An 11,788-nucleotide genomic window follows, 5' to 3' on the forward strand; every position below is an offset into this window, starting at 1 on the left:
TGGCTAAATTGGTCTCCTTCTAAATTTTCATGGATCATTGTTAATGTCCTTCACCTTACCACAATTTGTATTTTTGATTATTTGGTTTTCTCCCCACGCCACAGTAGATTGTGAGTACCAGGAAGGCAGAGTCCACATCTGTTTTGCTAACTTTTTTTTTGTTCCCTTGATTATCACAATGCCAGGCATACAATAGGTACTTAATATAGTCTTGTTAGCAGTATAGTGGAGATGTGTTGATAGAGAAAGAAGACTGGCTTTTCAAAATGAAAAGATGCTCAACCTTGAAATCAGAATACTGCAAAAGAAAACAGTGAGATACTATTTCATATCCATTAGGCTGGCAAAAAATTTAGAAGTCTGGTAGGGGGAAAATGAGAACTTTTATACATTGCTAGTGAGAGGGTTAATTAGTATAATCATTTGGGGAGTAATTTGGTAATATCCAGTAAAGTTGAAGTTAAGCATACTTGATGACCCATTGATTCCACTTCTAGATCTATGTGGTAGAGTAGAAGTACTCCCATGTGAGCACAAAGACATGTACAAGGATGATTATTGCAGCAGTGTTTGAAATAGTAAATATATGGACACAACACAAATGTCTGACAGTAAGTGAATGGGTTAATAAACCGTGGCATATTCTTAATGTAATACAGTACTTCAGTAAAGGAACCAGAGCATCTGGAAACAAAACAAAACCCCCAAAAAACATTCTAACTCTCCTATTCTGCTCCTGTACGCATGCAGCTAAATGTGGCTGCAGGAAACAGAGCCACAGTGACGAGTCCCACTTTAAATCCCTGACTGCTACCCTCAGGCATTTGTTTCCCTAGTCCAGCCATTGTCCCAGTCTCCTAAGGTACTGTTTTAGAGCTTCTGGCTTCTCAACCTCCAGCACTTCGCCCCAGTCCTCATTCAGCTGGTGACCTTGTTTCCTAGTTAACAGAAAAATAAAAGCAGTCAGAAGGTAACTACTCACCTACGTGCATCTTGTCCCTGTGCTCTTCCTTTCTTTCCTGCTACTGTGGTTGACACTTTGTTCTCTTATCTAAGACCAGCTTCTCTCTGGTGTATTAGATCCTGTTCATAAACTAGAACATCATTCCTACAGTTGTCCTCTTTCCTGCATCTTTTTTTTCTTGTCTACTGAATTTTTCCTGTCAGCATAATAACGTGATTTTTCTCATCTTAAATCTATATTTGTAAATATATGTAAATATTATACACACACACACACACACACACACACTGCATCCCCCTCCACCTGCCACTTCATTTCCTACTTAATAGGAATATTCCTCAATAGAGGTGTCTAATACTCATTGTCTGCAATTCCTCTCCTTCCAGTCTCTCTTGCACCCCTTCCAATTAGGTCTTTGTTTCTGCTTTTGTCAGAGGTCACTGATGGACTCCATGTGGCTAAATCCAGTCGTATTTTTTCAGTCCTTTTACTTGACCTGTCAGCATTATTTGGTACAGTTGATCACTTCCTCACCCTTGGCTTCCAGGTTATCACACCTAGATTTCCTTATACTTTATTGACAGCTACTTCTCCCAAGTTCTATATCTTCCCTTGCTCTAGACATAGGAGTTCTTCTAGGGCTCCATCTTTGGACCTCTTTTCTTTTTCTACAGTCACCCTCACTGGGGCTCTCATCTACTTGCAAGACTTTAAATACCTGCTTGAAAATTTTATCTCCAGCCCAAGATTCCATACTCATAACCAACTGCCTACTTGACACCTCCACTTGGATTTCTAACAGACATCTCAAATTTAATATGTCCAAAGATGAACTAACTCATGATTTCCCCTTCCCACCCTCATCATGAGCATGTTCCTACCTCAGCCCTCCCATCTGGGAAAAGGCAACCCCATCCTTCCAGTTGCTCAAGCCCCAAACTGGGGAACCATTCTTGATTCCTTTCTTTCACACCCCACGTCCAAGGTTCAGTAAGTTCTGTCTGCCAACTTGCAGGATATATGTGGATGGCCATTTCTTGTTGCCTCTACCATCCTAGCCCAAGTCACCATCATCATCTACGGTCCAGATATTTGCAATAAATAGCCTCCTAGTTGGTTTCCCTGCTTCCACCAGTGCCTCTCTATGTTCGAAGTTCAGCAGCCAGAGTGACACTGTAAAAGTCTAAGATTGCGTCACTCATCTTCTCAAAGCCCTCAAATAACTCTCCACTTCATGAATAAAGACTAAAGTAAAAGCACTACGCAGTATTGCCACCACCTGCCACCCTCCTGTATTATCTGACTCACCACTCGTCTTCTTTCTTGATCACTGTACTCCGGCTCCACCAAACTCTGCAGTAACTTAAACACCCACGGCAAGCTTCCACTTCAGAGGCTTTGCATTTGCTATTGACTCTTCCTGGAATCCTCTTCCTCTAGATACCACCTGGTTTGGTTCCTCACCTCCTGCAGATCTTTGTTCAGTGAACCCTTCTTTGACTATCCTATTGAAATAGCAATCCCCGGGAATTCCCTGGTGGTTCAGTGGTTAGGACTCAGGATTTTCACTGCCAAGGACGCGGGTTCAATCCCTGGTCAGGGAACTAAGATCCCAGAAGCCGCGTGGCGTGGCCAAAAAAAAGCAGTCCCCCAGCATGGCATGCTCCACCTCCCTTCCCAGCTTCATTTTCTCCATAATACCTACCACCGCCTGACATTTACTTGTTTATTATATGTCCTTCTCAAGAAGGTAAGCTCTGTGAGAGTAGAGATTTTGGGGGGTGTAAATTTTATTCAAGCATAACATATTTACAGGAAAGTATAAAAATAGAAAGTGAGCAGCTTGATGATTGAGAACAACAACTTACGTATCTTGTTTAGTGCCCTGTACCCAGTACAGGAGATACTCAAATGTTTAATGAATGGTTGAACTGAGTGTACATGTACTAACAAGGCTAACATTGAAAACAATTGAAAATAAAGTTGCAGAGGGATTACATACAGTGTGATAAAACTTTAAAAAATCCATATCACCTATTTTTTTTTATCAACTCATATGAAGTAAAAGTAGGAAAGTATTAAAATACCAGCTTCAGAGTGGTGGTTTCCTCAGTAGCTAGAGGGGAAAGGGTTGGGAAGGGATAAAAGAAGACAAATTTTTTTAATAAAACAAATCTGTCAAAATATTAATATTTGTTAAAAGAGGCTGATGAATATTTGTTGTATGTGTCTCTGTGAATGTTAAACTCTTACAGTTAGTCTGCCTCCCTGCTCTTACCTGGTCCCTTCTCACACAAAGCCACCTCCTTGGTCCCCCTCGGTACCATGAGCCTGTCTGACCTGTACATCCAGCATGTCTGAAGGATTTAGGAGAAGGAATGATGGGCATTCATGCTCCCAAGGGTGAGAAGTCTGATCCAAGCCCAAGAAAGGGTCAGTCTCGGTACTGTCAGAATCAAAGTAGTTCCCACTCTCTAGAAATGCCATTTGAGGGAATAATTAAAAAGAAGGGGAGGGCAGGGGCACAGAGGGCTTCCTGTAGATAAGCAACATTGGCAGGTGATTATTGGCAGGAGTTGGTGGAAGGAAAGAACCAATTTTTGCTAGCAAATTGTAGTGAAAGCCCTGTAAGTTTGGAAAAACACTTATTTTTTTTTGACAAACATTTTAATGGATAAAGGAGCCAAGAAATTTGGACCTGATATAAAGATGGTATTTTATTATGCTATGACCAGATAAGTATTAGTTGTAGTAATTAATGGGGTTTTTGTTTTACCATGTGCATTAAGAAACTAGCAATTACCAATTGTTCTTGAATTTTAATACTCATTTTCAGAAGTTAAGAGTTGTCACAGAGTTTTGGCATGGACTTTTCTGTTGGCTTAGAATTGCTGATAAAGCCTGAAAAGATGAAAAAAGTCTTGTTCCCCTACATTCTAAAGGGTACCACAAGAACTGGGCACATGCTCCCACAGGATTCACTAGGAAGTGAGAGATTCACAACCTCTCATTCCTAGGCCCCCACTGACATATAACCACGCAACAGGGTCAGATCCAGAGGAGAGGATCCTTGTGTTAGGGTGAGGCCCCTGGCCCTCCCCACAGGGCTGGGGGAATCAGGCACCAGGAGAATGACTGGAGATATTGGGGGTATCTGACATCACTGGAGCTTTCTGTCTTTATCTCCAGTAAAACCACAAGCCCACTTCAGGGCTACTACCCCGAGTTCTTAGGAGAGCTTGCACGTGCACCTGAAGAGTGTGTATTCGGTGGTAAGGAGGTGGGGAGGAATGTAACAGACAGGTGCCTGCAACTGTCTGGAGATTTCTGAGTGGAGGGGTGTTCTGCTGGAGTAACCCCACCAGCAGAATGTGAAGGCCTCTGAGCATCCACCTTTGTGCTGTGCCTTGGAAAAAAAGGACAGGCCCACTCTCTCCAATTTCTTTGCCGTCAGAGATCACAAGACAGGATTTCAGTGGATCCTGGGTGGGGTGACCATATGTGTTACTGATCAGCTAAACCAGGACCATTGAGCTCATTCTCAAGGGGGAGCTAACCAGACGGGAAGCTGGGACTGCGCTCGCAAACTGGGAGATATGTTTATCCTATGCCTGAGCTCCCTGGAGGAAAGAAGTCAGAGGGTGGGCAGGAGCAATGGCTTTGTGTCCCAGGGGCTGCCCCACCAAACTAGCGGGTGACCCACCTGGAGAGGGGTTGGAGGTGAGGACAGAACTAGGCTACCCCTCTCTGAATGAATATAGTGGGCTGGGGTGAAGCTGCACGCAGCCCACAGACCGGTGCGCATCTCCCTGTGAGGAGGCCACCTGTTGGGGCAGGCCATCGGCCCTGGGCCCAACAGGACTAACACAGTGGACCGGCACCTTCCTTCTTAGCCCTCGCCCGACCCGTGCGGGCTGGGCATGCGGGCATCTAAGAATCAGGTATGAATTTGGAGTTTTGAACTGGTCTAGACTAAGTTTTAATAACTGTAAGTAAGCACAAAATTGCTTTTTCTCAGGTTATGAGCTCCTAAGGGGGATTTGATAGCCTGGCGAGGGCGAGAAAGCCGTTTAAAATGGTGACACCAGGGCTTCCCTGGTGGCGCAGTGGTTGAGAATCTGCCTGCCAATGCAGGGGACACGGGTTCGAGCCCTGGTCTGGGAAGATCCCACATGCCACGGAGCAACTGACCCCGTGAGCCACAATTACTGAGCCTGCGCGTCTGGAGCCTGTGCTCCGCAACAAGAGAGGCCGCGATAGTGAGAGGCCCGCGCACCGCGATGAAGAGTGGCCCCCGCTTGCCACAACTAGAGAAAGCCCTCGCACAGAAACGAAGACCCAACACAGCCATAAATAAAAATAAATAAATAAATAAAATTTAAAAAAAAAAAAAAAAAGAAATATCTATAAAAAAAAAAAAATTCTAAAAAAAAAAAAAAAAAAAAAAAAAAAAAAAAAAAATGGTGACACCAGACAGATTAGGTTTATACCACCAAATTTAGACTTAATAGGAAGATCTGGGTGTGCCTTTTAAAGAGGTGTCAAAGGAAGCCCACTTGGACTTCCCTGTGGGTCCAGTGGTTAAGACTCCACGCTTCCACTGCAGGGGACAGGGGTTCCATCCCTGGTGGGAGAACTAAGATCCCGCATGCCTCTGGGCCAAAAAAAAAAAAAAAAAAAAAAAAAAAGGAAGCCCACTTAAGTCCCCCAACACTGTAGGAGCGCTGGGTAGGGAGTATAGTCCACCTAGTGCGGGCCACCCGCTTGCAAAGGGAGCAGCCTCCCAGGTCTCCAGGCGCTGCGCGGCTAGAGACTACATTTCCCGAAAGCCTTGGCGGTGGTGCGCCTCGGCTCCTGGTTTGACGTATTCCGCCACCGACCGGGGCGCTCGTGGGAGAGGAACGTGGCCCTGGCGCGTGGCATGGTCATTTTAGATCTGCGCAGAGGCGAATGCGTCCCGCTTGGTGTTCGCTCCCTCTTGAGAAAGTGCAGAGAAGGCAAGAGCTTGAGCGCGCGCCAGGTATTTGCCCTGCGCCCTGCTCCCGGGGCCAGGCTACGCTCCTCTCGTGGCCGCCACCAACCACCCACTCCCCATGGCTAGAACACGCAAGGCCGGGACCTTGCGCTCTCTCCCCCACCCCGGCTCTGCCTAGTGGCCGGAAACTGCTATCTCCTATCACGTGATCTGCTGGACAATTTGGGGAGACGTTGAATCATATGAGGTAGTCTAGGTAAGTGGAGAAACTTAAGGTAACAATAGCTCCCCTCTCTGAAAAAAAGTGTGGCTTTTCCTGAGGGGCTGTAAGTTTCTACTCCCCCGAAACACGGTCATAAAACCAAAAACACCATCTCCTCTTCCTCTCTCCTCCCGTCTGCTCTCTTCCCCGGGACAGGAAGCGTCCTGTGCAGCTAGGCTGGAGGGAGAATAATGAAGCCTTGAGTGAAGGGTTACACTCATGGTAATGGTAGTCTAGGTAATTAGGACCAACTCTTCCATGGAAAATAACTTAAGCTGGATGAAACGTTGAAAAAAGAAAAGCATTGCAAAGAGCTAACAGGAAAGTGAAGAATTAGGGATCAGACTCTAGGAGAAGCAAGAGACTAAGTCATAATCCCAAGACTCAAAGCTGCTTTTGCCTGAAGGCATTTGCTGGTAGAAAGAGACACCTGGGAAAGCCAGCAGTAAAGTTGGTGGACTTGCAGTATAAGGGGTACAAATGTATAAGTGTTGAAAGCTGGGAGTCTGAATAATCACCCCACATTTGAACTGGGACCCCAAATGAAGACACCCTCAAGAAAATGTTAAACTGGAGATAAGCCCTGGCATAGACATGTCTCCCAAATTCAGGTTGTCTTGGAGGTGTAGAGATCCTCAGCCTTCAAACTCTATAACATTGACCTAGTGGTGTGCCCGGGTGTCTGACAAAAGCAAATGAAAATGATCCTTAGAGAAAGGTATTATCATCTTAGACATCAAAGTATTCACACACACACTTCTTTTTTAGTAACTTCCAGCACATTCTCAAAGATAACCAGATACACAAGGACATAAGAAATCGTGAAAGAACATGCAGAATTAATAGACAACAAACACGGACACAAACACTTCAGATATTGGAATTATCAGAGAAAGTATAAAATAGCAATTCTTAGTATTTTTAAAGAGATAAAAGACAAGGTTGAAAATATCTACAAAAACAAGCTTTAAAAATTGACCTAGCAGTTTAGAAAAAAATAACCAAATAGAATGTTTTTTTAAAAAAAAGCTAATTAAAAAAACCAACAGCTATGTGACAGCAAATTAAACATAAAAGAAGAGAGAATGAACTGGAATATCGGTGAGAAGAAATTGTCCAGAAACTATTATTGCACAGAGACAATGAGATGGAAAGTACAGAAAACAAAGTAAAACACCTTAAGCCATTGGGTAGAAAGCCCAACATAAATTTAATCAGAGTCCCAGAAGGAAAATACAGAACAAGCTATATGAAAGACATACCAAGCTACAGATTCAAGAAGCCCAATGAAACTCGAGGAGTTTCATAAATAAAAATAAGTCCACAACAGATACATCATGGTGAAACAATAGAATATAAAAGGTAAATAAAATCTTAAAAGCAATTAGAGAAAAAGATCAATTAACTTCAAGAAGTAACATCTAACTTCCCAATAGAATCTGTGGAAGCCATAGGAATGGGGAATGGAATCTTCATTGTGCTTAAAATATCTGTCAACCTAGAAGTCTGTATATAGCAAAATCTTTCAGGAATGGAGACAGAAATATGTTTTATACGGCTAAAAACGGTCAATACTTCTTGCTCTCTGAGTGACCTGGCGCAAACATCTTTTAAATGGGGCTACCATTGTCCCACCTGTTGGGACTTATGCTAGGATTGAGTTAATGTCTGTAAAGGACTTTGCTCCATGCCCGCTCGTAGTTGGTGTTCTTTAAAATGTTTGGTCCCAAGGTGAACAAGCTGGGATTGTGGGGGTGCTGCCCTTGCGGGGAACTCTCCCCGAGCGCGTCCTGGTGGGAGCGAGTGCTGCAGGGTCCTGCCCGTCTCCCGGCCCGGACAACGCGTGCATGCCGGTGGCCACGAGGGGGCGGTGCCACACCGCAAGGGGTGCCCGGGAGGCCACACAACTTGCACCAGGTGATCCTGTTGCCTGCTTCCTCTCCTTCTCTTTCTTCTTTCCCTTCCCGCCTTTAAAGGATGCTGGAATTTTCGCAGCATCTAAGTAACGATATACTCCATCCACAAGGGATGCACCTGAGGGGAAGAGATCTGGAACACCTGGCAATAGGGCCGATCAGCGTGAGCGTCGGCTGTGGTGAGACCTGCAAATCCCAGGCAACTCTGTCATAAATAATGCAGGAGGGGCTCAGTACCTCCGTGGGCAAAATGGGTTTTTTCCCCACAACTTTTTCTTTAAAAAAATTTCAAACCAACAGAAACGTTTTCAAAACTGTACAATCAACAAACATTCATATATCTTTCATCTGGATTCACTGTCGATCCAATTTGCCAGGTTATTTACACACACATATTATTTTATTTTGTTTTGGCTGAACCGTTTTAGACCTACCTGCAGATATCCTGACACTTTACACCTAAAATACTTCACCCTGCATCTCCTAAAATCAAGGACATTCTCACACGCAGCCACAATACCATTATCACACCTAAGACGCTCGGCATGGATATAACTAAATACAATTAAATGATATACAGTTCCATATTTAAATTTCCCCAATTATTCCAGTTTTGTCCTGTATAGCTGTAAATTTGTTTTGTTTGTGATCCAGGACCTGATCAATGGTCACCTCATTTTTTCTTTCATGACATTTTTTGAAGAGTCCAGTGAAGTTGTCTTGTAGAAGATTCTACAATCTGAATCTGTCGGCTATTCTTTGTGATTAGATGCAAGAAAGTCACTTTTGTGTAAATACTGCATAGGCCATGTTATCTTTTTCCCATTACATCATATCAGGAGGCCCATCACGAAGGCCTGGACTATATTAGTGACACTAAGTTTGATCACTGGGCTACATGTGACAGTTTCCTGTCATAAACAATACTCTTTAAACATTAATTCCCCATTTCCCCCTCTCTCCAGCCCTTGTCAATTATACCACCATTATACTTTCTGTCTTTATGATGTTGACTACTCTAAATCCCTCATATAAGTGGAATCATACAGTATTTTTCTTTTTGTGAGTTGCTTATTTCACTTAGCATAATGTCTTCAAGTTTTATCCATGTTATAGCATATTACAGAATTTCCTTCCTTTTTTTTTTTAAAGGGAAAGGTTTAAGCATTTACCCTGTCTTTTTTAATTAATTAATTAATTGATTTTTAAATTTATGGCTGTGTTGGGTCTTCGTTTCTGTGCGAGGGCTTTCTCTAGTTGCGGCAAGTGGGGGCCACTCTTCATCGCGGTGCGCGGGCCTCTCACTATCGCGGCCTCTCTTGTTGCGGAGCACAAGCTCCAGACGCGCAGGCTCAGCAGTTGTGGCTCACGGGCCCAGTTGCTCTGCGGCATGTGGGATCTTCCCAGACCAGGGCTCGAACCCGTGTCCCCTGCATTGGCAGGCAGATTCTCAACCACTGCACCACCAGGGAAGCCCCTTCCTTCCTTTTTAAGGCCAAATAATATTCCGTGGAGTGTATTGGGTTGGTCAAAAAGTTTCTTTCGGGTTTTTCTGTAACACCATACAGAAAAACCCAAAGGAACTTTTTGGCCAACCCAATATACACCACTTTTCGGTAATCTATTCATCAGTCAGACACTTGGGTTGCTCCCATGTTTTAGCTATTGTGAATAATGCTACTATGAACATGGGTGTACAAATGTCTCTTCAAGACCCTGCTTTTAATTCTTTTGGATATAGAATTGCTGGCTCATATGGTAATTCTATTTTTAATTTTTTGAGGAACTTCCATACTGCTTTCTACAGCGACTGAACCATTTTACATTCCTACCAACAGTGCACAAGGGCTCCAGTTTCTCCACATCCTTGTCAACACTTGTTGTTTTCTGGTTTTCTTTTGTTTTTTTTTAAATAAATTTATTTAATTTTTTTTTGGCTGCATTGGTTCTTGGATGCTCTGTTGCGGTGCGCGGGCTTCTCGTTGCGGTGCGCAGGCTTCTCGTTGCGGTGGCTTCTCGTTGCAGAGCACAGGCTCTAGGCGCGCCGGCTCTAGAGCTCAGGCTCAGTAGTTGTGGCGCACGGGCTTAGTTGCTCTGTGGCTTGTGGGATTTTCCCAACCAGGGATCGAACCTGTGTCCCCTGCATTGGCAGGCGAATTCTTAACCACTGCGCCACCAGGGAAGTCCCTGTTTTCTGGCTTTTGGATAGTAGCCATCCTAATGGCCGTGAGGTTGTATCTTGTAGTTTTGGTTTACATTTCCCTATTGATCAGTAATGTTGAGTATCTTTTCATGTGCTTATTGGCCGTTCATATGACTTCTTTGGGAAAATGTCTATTCAAATCTTTTGCCCATTTTTGAATCAGGTTGTTTGTTGTTTTGTTACTGAGTTTTAGGAGTTCTCTATACTGGATATTAATCCTTTACCAGATATATGCATATATATGTGTATATATACATGCATATATATGTGTATATATACATATATATATTTAAAACCTGAAAAACAGTACTAGAGATTGTTTATGTATACATGCATATGGAGTAAATATATAAAGCTGTGTACAGGAATGATCAGCACTATATTCAGTGAGTGATGTTTGGGGCAGAGGGTGGGGATAGGGTCAGGTGCATAGGAAGCTTCAGCCATAGCTGATGAGTTTTATTTATTAGAGTAGGTCATGGTTAAACGGATGTTCATTATGTTGTTTTCCCTTTTTGTGTGTACACCTGACATTATTTCACAAATTTTTAAAAAACAAAATGTAGGTTGTAAAAAAATGTTTATTTATTTATTTATTTATTGGCTGTGTTGGGTCTTTGTTGCTGCCTGAGGGCTTTCTCTATTTGCAGCGAGCGGGGGCTACTCTTCATTGCGGTGCGTGGGCTCCTTATTGCGGTGGCTTCTCTTGTTGCGGAGCATGGGCTCTAGGTGCATGGGCTTCAGTAGTTGTGGCTCACGGGCTCTAGAGCGCAGGCTCAGTAGCTGTGGCGCATGGGCTTAGTTGCTTGGCGGAGCATGTGGGATCTTCCCGGACCAGGGATGGAACCTGTGTCCCCTGCATTGGCAGGCAATTCTTATCCACTGCGCCACCAGGGAAGCCCGAAATGTAGTTTCTTAAAGAAAAAAAAAAAAGCTTTAATTTTTTGAGCAACTACTAGGTTCAAAAAGCTTAACATTCATTATCTACTTTAATCCTCACTTCACTCCTTTAATCACTTGCCACCACTCTGCCCTTTGTCTACTCCACTCGGGTCACACTGGCCTCCCTACTGCCTTCTTTTTTTGGCAGGGGGTGGGGGGGGGGCTGTGTTGGGTCTTTGTTGCTGTGTGTGGGCTTTCTCTAGTTGCGGTGAGCAGGGGCTACTCTTACTTGTGGTGCCTGGGCTTCTCATTGCGGTCGCCCCTTACTCGGCTCCTTTCAAGGTGAGGAACCTGCCCGCAGAGCGGGCGCGTTTGGTGGGGCCGGGCTAAGAGTGCGTCCAAGGCGTGCACGAGGGCTCCATCGCCCCTTCCCTCTCCGGGGATCTCCGGAGTAGCCCCCACCGGCCTCAGCACATGGGAATCGGCGGTCGCCGACCTAGAGCAGGCCGCCACTCGAACTCCCCTACCCCCCAATCCATCCCCGCTCCCCACGCCCCTTCTCCGGCTCGCCACTCTCGGCGCTCGC

General features: G+C 44.4%; 1 long non-coding RNA gene across 1 annotated transcript; it reads right to left on the bottom strand.

The window, feature by feature from the left end:
• Positions 1-10,892: 10,892 nt before the first annotated feature.
• LOC309648058 lies at positions 10,893-11,554 on the bottom strand. Its single transcript, XR_014256452.1, has 2 exons — positions 11,492-11,554; positions 10,893-11,234 (listed from the first exon to the last, which is right to left on the bottom strand). It is a non-coding gene; the product is annotated as an uncharacterized lncRNA (long non-coding RNA).
• Between the last annotated feature and the right edge of the window lie 234 nt (positions 11,555-11,788).

The sequence above is a fragment of the Balaenoptera physalus genome, assembly GCF_965194825.1.
Source record: "Balaenoptera physalus genome assembly, chromosome: 19".
In the NCBI taxonomy this organism is placed as follows: domain Eukaryota; kingdom Metazoa; phylum Chordata; class Mammalia; order Artiodactyla; family Balaenopteridae; genus Balaenoptera; species Balaenoptera physalus.